Here is a 10859-nt window from a genome sequence, read left to right as displayed (position 1 = left end):
GGAGTCTATATAAGGACATAGAAGAAGGAAGCTTTTGCTCTTTGCCTACTTGCCCTCACCTTGCTAGCAAGTCTATTCCCTCACTGGCTTTAGAGCCTAGCTCTTCAAAATTCCAACATCTACGGAAGACCTGCTGAGATATCTAACCTTGTGGACTGAGCAACTTCTGGATTCTTGGACTTGCTGTTCATAGCCTACCATTATTGGGCTGGATTTTGGTCCATTATTAGTTGGACCATAGCCTACAAGTGATTCTGTTTAATCCCACTTATATATACGTGTGTGTGTGTGTGTGTGTGTGTGTGTGTGTGTGTGTGTGTGTGTGAATAGATTCATTCCATGAGTTCTGCTGTTCTAGAGAACCCAGCTGAGTACAACTTCTGAGAGTACTTAAGCTAGTTAAGCTGAGCAATGACGTTAATGCATTTTCAGTCACAAGAAGCTGATGGAGACATCATCTAGTATAAGTCAGGACTCTGAAGTATTAACATTTCACTCCCTCCACACCAGCTATCACACCAACTGGGGCTCCTGCTCAATACCAACAGAGAACATTGGGAGGAACTGTGCATGCCTCAGAACTTGCTTAAGAAGTCTCTGGAAAAAGTCCAAAGACAAGAGGAGAGAAATCCAAGGACAACAGAGGATATTTTAACCTCTGACCTCCATAGCCAAGACAGTAGTAAACGCAGTTTTTCTCATATCAAAGTAAATACAAACCCTACTAATCACTCATCTTCCTTGGTTCTCTCTACCAAATTCAGCATGTCTAGTTTTCAGCAAAGTTACAAATACTTCAGTATTGAACAACTAAAGAGACAGGGCAAACAGCAGACCTAGATTCACATACAGCAGAATGTTGGAAATATTAGGTCAGTGTCTTAAAATAACTGTCATTATGAGACATGGTGTTTGGTGTACACCTGTAATCCCAGCACTTTGGAATTAGAGGCAGGAAGATCTGGAGTTCAAGTGACTAAGTCTTAAGAAAAAAAAAATCAACAAAAAAATAAAAACTAATTCACATGCTAATGGGAAAGTGGGTGACAGGAAGGAATAGAAAGATGCATTGTTATAGAAATGGGAACTCAAAGAAACAAAAGCAAATGCTGTAAATGAAAAACACAGCAGCGGAATGAAAATGCCTTTGATGAGTTTATGAGTCAACTGGACATAGTAAATAAAATAATAATAATAATAATAATAATAATAATAATAAGAAGAAGAAGAAGAAGAAGAAGAAGAAGAAATGTCCTCTTTTCCCTTGCGGTCCATTGGCCACCACTACTCAAGGACAAAGGGACAAAGGATGACAGAGAGCTTTGAAAGGCCTGTGAACACAGCAGAAAGAGCTTTCCAGGATCAGTGAGACAACTCAGCTCTATTCCAGAGCGAAGGGAGATATAAAGGATGGGGGAAAGACGGGAGTATCACCTAATTTGCATTGAACAGTATGCTGCTCCTATCCTAAGGCTCCTAGGACAAGTCTAATTACCATATGGGCAGCAGGGAAAAGCTTCTGCAGGGGACTGTGTCAAGGGTCACACTAGAGGTAAGTCAGGCATCTGGACCTAGAGACATTCTCCAGATAAGGAATGCAGGAAGCTCCCTGCTATGGGGAGGAAGTACTCCATGTTGCCAAGCTCAGAAAGATGCCAGGCCACAGTAGACTGACCACCAGGGCCTAATAATAATAATAATAATAATAATAATAATAATAATGATAATGATAATAACAATAAACTTGAAGACATATTGACAGAAAATTTCCCACACTGAAAAGCAAAGCAAAATCAGAATAAAAGCTGGAGAGATGGCTCCATGGTTACGAGCTTTTGCTGCTCTTGCAGAGGACCTGGGTACAGTTCTCACCCACATGGGGGCCCATAGCCATCTGTAATTCTGTAGCAAGGGATCTGATACCTTCTTCTGACCTCCAAGAGCATGGCACACTGCACATACACATATGCGGACAAAGCACTCATATACACACAAAAGTAAACAAATCTAAGAACAATTTAAAAGCAGAACATAAATATCCCAAGCTGAAGAATAATTTTATAGGGGAACATATGTCAATAGGAATGCTAACAACGAGGAAAGGAAGGAGCCCAGAAAATATGGAAAGTAAACATGGCAGAGAATTTTCCAGAATTAGTAACAGACAAAAAAACCTTACCATTTCTAAAAGCTCGGAGAATAATAAGCAGATTAGTACTGGGGGAAAGAAAACTATACACTAGGACATTTAGTAAAACTACAGGAATTCAAAACCAAAGAGTGTCCAAGATGAAACCAGGAGATCTATAGGAAAACCTCCCCTAGCTTTGCTAACTTGACTGTGGAGGGACAAGGGTGAAGAGAACAACTAATAATAAGTGCTGATGAGGGTGGGAAAGGGGGACCCTTATCCACGGTTGACGGGAGCATAAACGGCGCAGCCACTATAGAAATAAGCCCAGACATTTCTCAAACAGCTAACAAATAGAACTATCATGTGGCCCAGCTATACTATTCTTGCACATACCCCAAGGACTCTTTGTCCTACTGCATGGGTATTTTCACATCCATGTTCATTGCTGCTCTATTCACAACAGCTAGGAAATGGAATCATCACAGATGTTCATCAATTGATGAACGAAAGATGACAATGTGGTACATAACACAATGTGATTTTATTCGTCTGTAAAAAATAAGATCGTGATGTTTACTGGGAATTCATAGAACTGGAAAATACTATGCTAAATGAGGTAAACCACGCCCAGAAAGACACATCTTGGAGTGCCTGTAGAGTCCAGGAAGCTAGAAAGGAGTCATCAGAATGGTGGTGATGGTGGTGAACGAGGCCTTGGGGGAGGGAGTAGAGTAGAACACATGATGTGAGAGCAGAAGGAATACTGGAGTGGAAAGGGTTAGGTGTGGATAGGGATGGGGTCGTGAAGAGAGGAAAGGATAGAGGGGAGTGTTATCACAATCTAAAGATGTATGGAAAATCCATATGGAAATTATTTTAGTTGATTTCTGTCAGCTTGACACAATCTTGGAAAAGGAAACCTCAGCTGAAGAATTGCCTCCATCAGACTGACATTTGGACATGTCTGTGGAACATTTTGTGGATTAACTATTGGTCTGGGAGAGCCCCGCCCAGTGTGGGTAGGGCATTCCTGAGCAGATGGTCCTGGATTATATGAGAAAATAGACTGAGCAAGCTGTGGAGAACAAGTCAATAGGCAGCATTCTTCCACTGTCTCTACTTCAGTTCCTGCCTTGATTTCCCTCCATGATAGACTACAGGCTGTAAGAGGACATCAACCCTTCCCTCTCCGAGTTGATTTTCAGTCCTGATTTTAATCACAGAGACAGAAACCAAACTGGAACAGAAACTCTCTGTTTTGTAAGCTACTTGAAAAAATGTAACTTGAAAAGAAGTTTTAAGGGAGGCATCTTTCATAGGTGGATAATGCTGCCTCTAGAAGCCATAAGTCATTCAACAAAAATCCCAGTGCCAAGATGGGGTACCTCTCATCAACTGTTGGTCAGGTAGGCCCCAAAACAACACAGGCTAGTGGCATTGCTTTTGGTTATCACCAAAACAAGGTGACAAGACCCTATTGTTTGTAGGACACAGAGAAATCAAGCTGGAACTGAGCTGGAAGTTTCTTCACTTCAGACTAGCTTTCATAGTGCCAGAAGTTACTATAGAGGCTACTGGAGAAGAAAAGTCATCAGTGCTCTGACCCAGCTGTGAACCCGCAAGCTGTAATACCGACCTACCAAGCATTGGTACAACCATGGCATGAATGTTGTGGGGTAACCAACCAGCTTTGGATTTGATTGAGTCCTGCTCCACAGAGAGAATTCATGCCTGGTACCAGAAACCTTCCCAAATGCCTGTGGCTGATAACACAAGTAATAATGAAATAGAGGATCTGCTTCATTGAAGCCAATGAGATGAACACAATTCATGTTCATTGTGAGGACTGAAGGCCAGATTCAGACACTCACACTTCTCAGCACCATGATGGACACACCTTCTCATCAGCACCATAATGGACACACCTGCTCATCAGCACCATGATGGACGGACACACACACACACACACACACACACACACACACACACACATGCTGTGTGATGTTCTGTATGTCAAATGTGTTGATCTGATTGGTTAAAATAAATAAAGTGCTGATTGGCCAGTAGCCAGGCAGGAAGGATAGTATAGGCGGGACAAGAGAGAAGAGAATTCTGGGAGGTAGAAGGCTGGGGCAGACAGACACCGCCAGCTGCCACCATGAGAAGCAGCATGTAAAGACACTGGTAAGCCACAAGCCATGTGGCAAAGTATAGACTAACAGAAAATGGGTTAATTTAAGATAGAAGAAGTAAATAACAAAAAGCCTGCCACGGCCATACAGTTTGTAAACAATATAAGTTTCTGTGTGTTTACTTGGTTGGGTCTGAGCGTCTATGGGCCTGGCAGGTGAGAGAGATTTGCCCTGACTCTGGGCCAGGTAGGAAAACTCCAACTAAACACACACACACACACACACACACACACACACACACACACACACACACATACTCATTAATACCATGATAGACACACCTTCTCATCAGCACCATAGTGGACACACATACTCATCAGTACCATGATGATTGTGAGCTATGCAAAAAAAAAAAATTGTAGTTTTGAAAGTAAAGGCCAGATCTACTGCTGAATTTCAGGCTAGCTCTGGGTGAGTACAATGCCTCAAGAATCGTGACTGGATACCCAGGTGAGAATGAATGCTAACATCAGACAACTGAAGGATTTTCACATATTTCAACCAATTTTGGAGGACAGTTGCTTTTTAGAGCAAATCTTCAATACAGAAGTATGTGCCCTCACGGTGTTGAAATAGAGATGTGTTTTCCAGAATGACCCTTTGTTGTTAAGTAACACAGGATTGTGGCTGATATTTTGACTAAGGACATGTTACAACTGGTTGTGCCTATAATGTATATAAGAAATACATTTGCCTTTTTTGCATGTGTGTTTACTGGTATGTGGATGTATATGCATCTTTGATGACTCTTTACTTTGTGTATTGAAGCAGGGCCTCTGCCTCCTGTGTACTGGTATTAAAGGCAGATGCTGGGTCCTGGGGGTCCAAACTCTGGTCCTCACACTAGCTCAACATGTGCTCACTGGCCCTTCTCCCCAGCTGTCCCAAAGTATTTTTCAAACAAATATATTTATTGGGCAGCTTTTTTGTGTTTGCTTTTTTGTGCACAAGCGAGGTGGGTGCTTGGGTCAGGATCTGAACATTCGGGAATGCTGTCCTGTCGGCTTCCAGCTATATCTGGACCCACTTGACTGCCCTCCCCTCTTCCTGGCATACCTTCACAAATAGATTTAGGATGTCTAAGGATTATTTTCTTATGTGTTCCTGAACAGCCCATGCCTTTGCTACTTAGAGCTGTGGAGATTGCTCTGGGTCAGTTCCCTTTGTGCATGATTCACTCCAGGCTTCCATAAGTCCTGTCTAAAGTGATCACTTTGAAGGCATTTCTCACTTAATTAATCATTCAATCAATTTGATTGATAGAGTCTTGCTTGATATATTGCCCTGGCTGGACTCAAATTTCCAGGCGCAATCAATCTTCCTACCTCAGCCACCCAAGTAGCTGGGACTCTAGGCTGCCATTCAACTTGACCAGTGTGTTGTTATACTTATCCACTTTTTAGAATTCTGTTTCCAAGGGCTGGAGGGGTGGCTTAGTGGTTAAGAGTGCTTACTGCTCTTTCAGAAGAGTGGGGTTCGATTCCCAGCACCCAGAAGGCAGCTCACAACCCTGTAACTCTAGCTCCAGGGGATTTGATGCCTCTTCTGCCCTCTGTGAGCACTGCATACACCTGGTGGGCGTATACACTATCAGGCACACACGTATACACATACAATTAAACAGATATTTTAAAATTATGTCTCCAGGCCTTTTGTTTTAAGCGCCTACACATTCTTAACTGAAAATTAGAAGAATTTTTTATGAAGGTTTTTTAGAGTATGCCAGAAGGCTACAAAAGGAAATCTCTTCTTGAACAAATGTGAAAATTCTGGTTGGTTTATTTTTGTTTTTTATAAATATACTTTTTTCTCTTAAGGAAGTTTTTTCTTTCTCTGTTCTCCACACTTTAATTATATAGCATATGTCTTTCTTTATGCTCTGTGGTTTCTTTATGTTCTGTATTTTGAAGAACCACTGGGCCATTTAAGTTGAGACAGTTCTACTGGACTCAAGGTCATGGTGAGTGACTTGGGATTTATTTCCCTCTGTGCACAGAGCTGGTCAGGGCTGGCCTTGTGAAGGCAGGGCTGATTTCTGTTAGAAATTGAGCAATGCTGAAAAGATCCTTCCTAAACTCATGTCTCTCAATTACACAATGGAGAGACTTGTGCCTGTCAGTCTTGAAGACTCTGAGTTACTGTTAAAATACAGATTCTAGGAGGAGAAGCAGCAGCCACCCAGAATCCCCCCAGGGTTTCTTGTGGGCCTACAGAGAGGCCAGAGCAAAGTGACCAGGCTTGTCACTGTTAGGCCTACAGGAAGAGGGGAAGGAGCTGACCTCCCCAGTGGATGCTGATTCTTCTGCTGAGGCCTGTGACCGTATTGAGATGAGCAGAGGTCATTCACATCCCTCACCTGTGGGGACTGTGTGGCAACATGTTTCTGATACTTATTTTCTCTTTCCTGATTACATTATCAGTTAAGCCCCTTTGTTCCCCTTGCCTGCCAATCACCACTCTTTTCCGGGACTGCTTCAGGGGAAAGACTGTGACTCTCTATCAAATGCTTGCTAAAATTTCTTTTACTATAACGTGGCTGCATGGACCCTCTTGCTTCTCGCCAACCGTCCCTTTCCTTTCTAAGTTCTTAAAAAACTATTTCTTGTGGTCTCTGTTGTATTTGGTGTGCATGTATGTGTGCACCTGTGTGCATGGACATGGGTGCATCCAGAGGCCAGAGGAGGACACTGGGTATACACTGAACCTGGAGCTTGCCACTTAGGCTTGGCTGACCACTGAGCTCCCAGGATCTGCCTGTCCCTGATCCTGAATGTAGGCGTGCACAACACCTGACCTTTTTTTTTTTTTTTTTAAAGAGAGTAACTTATTTATTCTTTGTTAATTTCATACATGTAAACAACCTATGTTGATCATATCCACCTCACTTCCCCCTCCCACTCCCCTAGCGCTCCTACATGTACCCCTCACACACACTCTGTGCCCTCGCCTTTCTTCTTCTTTTTATTTTTTTAACCCACTGAGCCCAGTCGGCGCTGCCTGCTGGAATGCTGACTGCTCGGTCAGTTTTGTGCAGGTGATTCCAGCTGCTGTGAGGTGGCAGCCATGTCATGTCCAGGAGACAGGGCTTCCCCAGCCTCTGGCTTTCACTTTCTTTCTGTCCCCTCTCTCCTGACTCCTTGAGCCACAGTGGGGATTGACACAGATGTCCCTTCTAGGGCTGAGCACTCAAAAGCTATTTGCTCTCAGAGCTTTGACCAGCTATAAGTCTGCACTAACTGCTGAGGACTGCAGAGAGAGCCATCTCTGGCCAAGGCTGAGGCAGCAGAAACACAAAGATTTAGAAGGCGGCTTGACACTCTACCCATCTAGCAAGACAATGGCAATGGGCTCCCCCTGAGGCCTATATCCCCAGCCATGGGCTTTTGACTAGGCTTACAGCACCTGGCATGAATTCTCTCAGCCAGTCTCAAATCCCACTCAAAAGCCACCCTGTGACCTGTATCCCACTGATTACACCAGTCATAGCTGCCTTTTTCACTTGGGCGCTGGGAATTCGAACTCAGATCAGAGCCATTTCCTAGCCCCCTTTCTCAGTTCCTGCTCTGCTTCCTTCACATGCTCTGAACATGGTGAAGGGGCAGTTCTGCCATTTTGGAAAATGATTTTGCACTGGCCAGCGTGTGCAGTGCATATCCAAAACCTATGCAGTATGTGAGAAAACCTGTCTGCTCATTCCCACAATTAAATACACTGAATTCCTTGGCCTTTTCAGCTTGGCTGACAGCCTGTGGTATGACACCCTTCCAGGAAGTCAACATACAACCTGCCCCTCTACCAAGACTGGATCATGTGTCTCCTTGGTCACCTTTCTGCCTAAGGTTGTGTGGCAAGACAAGCCATCTTCCACGGAAGGCATTTGCTAGCAGTGTTGACAATCATATGCTCCTTGCACTTCCTATGTACCTTGAAATGCACATTTTGAGCACTTCCCCTGCAGAAGCTTTTCCCTGCTGCCCATATGGTAATTAGACTTGTACTAGGAGCCTTAGGATAGGAGCAGCATACTGTTCAATGCAATTAGGTGATACTCCAGTCTTTCCCCCATCCTTTATATCTCCCCTTGCTCTGGAATAGAGCTGAGTTGTCTCACTGAAGTCATATCCTGGAAAGCTATTTCTGCTGTGTTCACAGGCCTTTCAAAGCTCTCTGTCATCACTTCTGCCCTTTTGTCCTTGTGGACTGGTAGTCAACTGACTGTAAAGGAAAAAGGGACCCCACAATTTTCCAATCCAGAGACCCTGTAGGTGCTCTTAGAGAAGCATCAGTTGTGAGGCATGGTGTCCCCTTGTGAAAGTGTTATTCATGGTCAGGTAAGAGTGTGACTGGGGAGACATGAACAAGTGACTATTTGCCCAAGATAAGGTACTGATGACAGACAGTGAAACAATTTCATCCAAGTTCAACTTGATGAACTAGTGGGTATATCGAGCTTAATTGTGGGAACTTAGATAAGGGCTACTTAAAAGTTTGTAGGTGATGGACAAACAGCTGTGTCACTAGAGCCCACCCAAACCCCGATGACACTCTTCCAAAAACTGCATAGATGGAGTCTATCTTCAGTTAACCTTCTACCGCTCATATATTCCAGGACTTCTGAGACCACATGCCACTGGGGCAGCATTACGTGGAGCTGATAGCGGCAAGTGGAAAGGAGTGGCTGACATCTCAGGGGAGGGTCTGTGCTTGCTAGTTTTATGTCAAGTTGACAAAATCTAGAGTTATTTGGAAAGAGGGAACCTCAATTGAGAAAGTACCTGCACTAGATTGGCCTGTGGGGACGTCTGTAGTGCATGTTAATTGCCAATGACTGATATAGCAGAGTCCAGGTCACTGGAGGAGGTGCAACCCCTGGGCTATAAGTAAGCAGGCAGAGTAAGCTATGGGAAGCAAGCCAGTAAGCAGCATCCATTCATAGCTTGTACATCAGCTCCTACCTCTAGGTTCCTGCTTTGAGTTCCTGCCCTGACTTACCTCAATGATGGAGTGTGATCTGAGAGTTGTAAGAGGAAATAAACCCTTTTCTTCCCAAGTTACTGTTGGCCATGGTCTTTATCTCAGCAACAGAAATGTACTCCACTTCTTCAAGGGAATATTAATGGGCCTGATACACGGGTAGTCACAGGTTCTCTGATTTCAAGATGATAAGTGCCATGTCCTACTTGAAGGACAGAGTTCCACAAGTCGCTGCAAGTGTGTGCTACATCTCAAAGCTGCTAGCTGCAGCTGGAGTTCTTGTTGGAGATTCCTTCTCAGGTGAAGCCACGATGTTGAAGTAGGCTGCTGCAAAGAATTTCAGAATGAGTCAGAGAAGCGAAGGTGAGCTTATCGCCGGCATTAGCATCCCTCAAATCCATGAGCATGGAAAGTCTTTCTACTTTCTAGAATCTTCCTCAGTGTTTTCCTTCAGGGCTTTAAAAAATGCATTGTAAAAGTTTTTCGCTTCCTTGGTTAGATTAATTCCAAGATACTTTATTATTTTTAAGTCAGTTGTGAATGGGATTATTTTCTTGGTTTCTTTCTCAAGATGCTTGTTAGTAAAATATAAGGCTACTGACTTTGTTGATTTTGTATTCTGTCACTTTGCAAAAAAAAAAAAGTTTAACTGTTCTAAGAGCTTTCTGGTGGAGTCTTTAGGTCTGCTATGAATAGGAAGGATCATATCATCTGCAAATGTGGATACTTTGATTTCTCCACTTCCTTTTTGTCTGCCTTACTGCTGTAGCTAAGACTTCAAGTAGCACATTGAGTAAGAACTAAGAAGGTAGACATCCTTGTCTTGTTCTTTATTTTAGTAAATGCTCTCATGTATTTTCCCATTTGGTATTGTATATTCCCATTTTGTTGGCCATAGGTTTGTCATATATAACCTATATTATTTTGAGATATATTTCTTCTATTATTAGTTTCTTCAGTTATTTTACACTGAGGGGATGTTGGATTTTGTCGAACGCCTTCTCTGGATCTACTAAGATGGTTATGGGATTTCTGCCCCAAGTCCATTTATGTGACATATGTATAGATTTGTTTATGTTGAGCTGTCCCTGGACTTCTGAAATGAAGCCAACTAGATCATAGCAATGATATCTTTTATATGTTCTTGAATACAGCTGGCAAATATGTTATTTCTGCATCTGTTCATCAGGAAGATTATTTAAAACTTTCTTTTTTGTTGTATCTTTATCTGATTTTGATATGAGGGTAATTAATAATAGATTCATTACAAGAGTTTGCACTGTTTCTTTTCTTTCTTTCTTATGGAATAGTTGGAAAAGTATTATCTTAGCCTCTGTTTTATTTTCTAGAAATGAAGCAGATTGGTTTGCTCTACCACTCATTTTCTGCCACAATGTTCTTCCTCAAGGCAAGCTCAGCCCCATATGTCACTCATCATGGACTGGAAACTCTAAAATGTCAGTCAAAATTAACTTCTTCTATCTATAAATACATCACACCACGCATCTTGGTTATAGTGACAGAGAGCCCACACAGAGGTCTGGAGATTGGACTGAGGT

The sequence above is a fragment of the Onychomys torridus genome, chromosome 5 (genome assembly GCF_903995425.1).
Source record: "Onychomys torridus chromosome 5, mOncTor1.1, whole genome shotgun sequence".
Taxonomy (NCBI): domain Eukaryota; kingdom Metazoa; phylum Chordata; class Mammalia; order Rodentia; family Cricetidae; genus Onychomys; species Onychomys torridus.
This window is presented reverse-complemented; position numbering follows the sequence as displayed.